The sequence below is a fragment of the Berghia stephanieae genome, chromosome 8 (assembly GCF_034508935.2).
Source record: "Berghia stephanieae isolate SIO BIC M18660-M18661 chromosome 8, UCSD_Bste_1.3, whole genome shotgun sequence".
Classification (NCBI taxonomy): domain Eukaryota; kingdom Metazoa; phylum Mollusca; class Gastropoda; order Nudibranchia; family Aeolidiidae; genus Berghia; species Berghia stephanieae.
The window spans coordinates 30,149,677-30,152,896 of NC_088367.1; positions in this window are offsets into that span (position 1 = coordinate 30,149,677).

The window sequence follows — 3,220 nt, forward strand, 5'->3', positions numbered from 1 at the left end:
GGCGTCAGGGACAAATGTTGAAACTTGTGAACACCAGAAGGTGCAGGAAGATTTTGAAGTTGCTCTTTTCTATACTCGGGAAAAAATGTTGCTAGAGACTCCATGAGCAAAGTCTTCTCCCATCACTTTCTCCCTAGGGCTAAGATACGCGGACGATTCATCAGAGTTACGATTGGAATCGTCTCGAGATTGTACTTAAATAAGGATGTGATTTACTTGACTTAGTCCTTTGAACTCTCTCTGGAGCATAGAGCTTTCACCACAATTGTCATCTGGGACAGTCTTGGGCCACCTTACATTACTTGCTACCCATGTCATCTTGGCCTTCAGATCACTGTCCAAAATACGTCACCAGGCCTGTTTTCCTGGGCTGGCCCTATTAGCTCCTTTCTATTTTCCCTTCTCAAAATTTGCCCAACCCATTTCCATTCCTTTGATTGTATTGAGGTTGTGATAGGCATGAGTTTACACCGTTTCTATAAGGTGTCATTTGATTCCTTATTGTTGGAGACAAGATTTGCTGAACACCGGAAGTTTATATTCCTGGTCTTTATTTTTACTCTATGTTTCTGCCATATACAATAAGGCTGATTTTACGTTGCTATTAAAAATCTTGATTATTGTGTTGGAATAGACCTACTTGTTTTGCCATACTTGTTTTAGCATTGTAAATGGTTGATTAGCTGTGGTAATTGTAGGATGGATGTTAGCTCCCTGGCAAAGAAAATTGATTACATCTCCCAATTTATGTCCAACAAGATGGAAAGGATTTTTGTTTTTGGCTTGGATTCTTGTGTTTTTGTTTTCTCCTTATTTGGTTATGGGGCCAGTTAAAGTGGCTATTGCTGGAAGGTTGTTAATTTAGTCTTGTATTTCTTGCCATGTATGTAACAGATGACTGATATCATCTGCAAGATCAAGGTCATATACATGTAATTTCAAATCTATGCACCTTCGTTTTAGAGTTTGTTTTCATGGACCAATCAATGACCAGTGTGCAAATAAAAAGTAATGGGGAACCTAGACATTTTTTTTTGGACTCCAGTATTATCTTGGAATGGCTCTGGTAGCTTGCTTTTGGGAATAATTTAACATTTATTGATTTCATAATATTTTCTGACCAGTTTGACTATCTTCATGGGTAAGCTGTAGTTTTGAAGAATTATCCATATTATCTGGTAATCGCTTATGTCAAAGGCCTGTGATGTTAATAAATAATGGCGATTGTCACTCCTTGTATTGTTCTATGAGGATGTAACCAAACTTAAATCGCGCTTTGATAGATGGTATCTCAAGATGATCACTTCGAAAAACTTAAATACTGCTCTCCATCACAGCGATGTGGAGCACATTCAGAAGCTTGAAGTCATAGTCGGGGACCAATTACTCTCACTTGACTCGTATCCAGAATACCTGGGGGTTACGCCATACTGCACCAAGACCCACTTCAAAAATGATGTTGTTATGAAGACAAATAAACACAGCAGTCCTCTGAGGAAGTTGGTAGGATCGACTTGGGGTACAAGCAGGAGCTCCTGAGGACACCCAGCCCGGCACTGTGCGGATGATTGCGCCCCCTTTATGGGGAAGAAGTGGGGTTGTCAATACGATTAATGCCAAACTCCGCAAGTCAAAGCACATTGTGTCAACAATGCTGACATCGACGACCAAAGAATAGGGCTCAGTTATAGCTGCAATTCAGACCTCTGACGTTGGTGCTACCATTGAAGTAAGCACCAAGGAAGGTTAGGCTGCAGAGACTGAAGGAGTGTCTCCCAAAGCATAATTTTTAAGTACGGGATCCTAACTCACTATCCTTGTTAATAGCACTGGCCTTTGGTGGTTACCTAGTGACAAAGTAGGGGAAAGGCATTTGTGTATGATAACAGTCTGAAGTGCGTATAAGAAACAGTACCACACAAGCAGAAAGTAAAATTTTATGAAAAAATCTACCTCGACTGAGGATCGAACATCAGACTACCTGAACACTGGTCAGACGTGCTTCTATTACACCACAGAGTTTACCCGATAATTGGGACGATTTAATGCTTATATAGTTCTAATATGGGCACTAGCACCCGCTATGAACCCTCGAACGTACCATATTAAACAAATATTGAACACGAGAGGATGAAGGCAAAGATATAAGAGTATGCTCGATTTTATTTTGAAAATATCAAAGTGACAAATTAGGGGGCAGACTGAAAGCTGTATATGACATAATACCAGGCACAGCAAAAATAAAATGCAACAAAACATACACACACAAAAAAAAAAGAAAAGAAAGAAAGACAACACATTTTTAAAAAATCAGCCATCCTCGATAAGGGATCGGACCTCAGACCTCCTGTTTACATTCAGTGCCGTATTTACATGTAAGCTACACAAGCTATAGCTTGCGGGTCAAATTTCTCGGAGGCTTAAAAAATAACAATCCGAGTGAGTACTTGACTCTTTTGATACTACAGAAGAAGGCGAAGCAAGAAACCAAGCCATAAACACTTGGATAAAATGGAGGAGTTTGATATAATCGATTGATAAATTCAACAAACGAGTTAATCACTTCAAGGCCTCAATATTAGTTTAGACATAAGTAGAAAATGTTATTCTTGATGTTTATACTTGTTAAATGTAGCAAAGCTATGTTTGATCGTCTTAAAGGATAGGCAAAAGGAAAAAAAAGTCTGATGTTTAATCTAAGAAAAACAGAATTAGACAAAAACATGTCAATGGTAAATAATAATAATAATAATAATAATAATAATAATAATAATAATAATAATAATAATAATAATAATAATAATAATAATAATAATAATAATAATAATAATAATAATAATAATAATCATAATAATAATAATAATAATAATAATAGATCTTTATTGTCCATAAATATGGCAATTTGTCATTTAGTTACACTTGTTATAACGTTAAACAATAACTGTAACATTGAACAGATATTTCACTCCTACTTATTTTCTCTCTCTCTCTCTCATTCTCTCTCTCTCTCTCTCTCTCTCTCTCTATCTCTCTCTCTCTCTCTCTCTCTCTCTCTCTCTTCCTCTCTTTCTTTCACACGTGCGATATACACAACATAAACATATTCATTTCGTTTTCAATTTGTTACGATTGTGGCAATTCGACACCAAAAATTATCATCATTATCAATTGGTCAGTTAATCTTACATTAAATAAATTAATCAGTTAATCAGTCAACGAA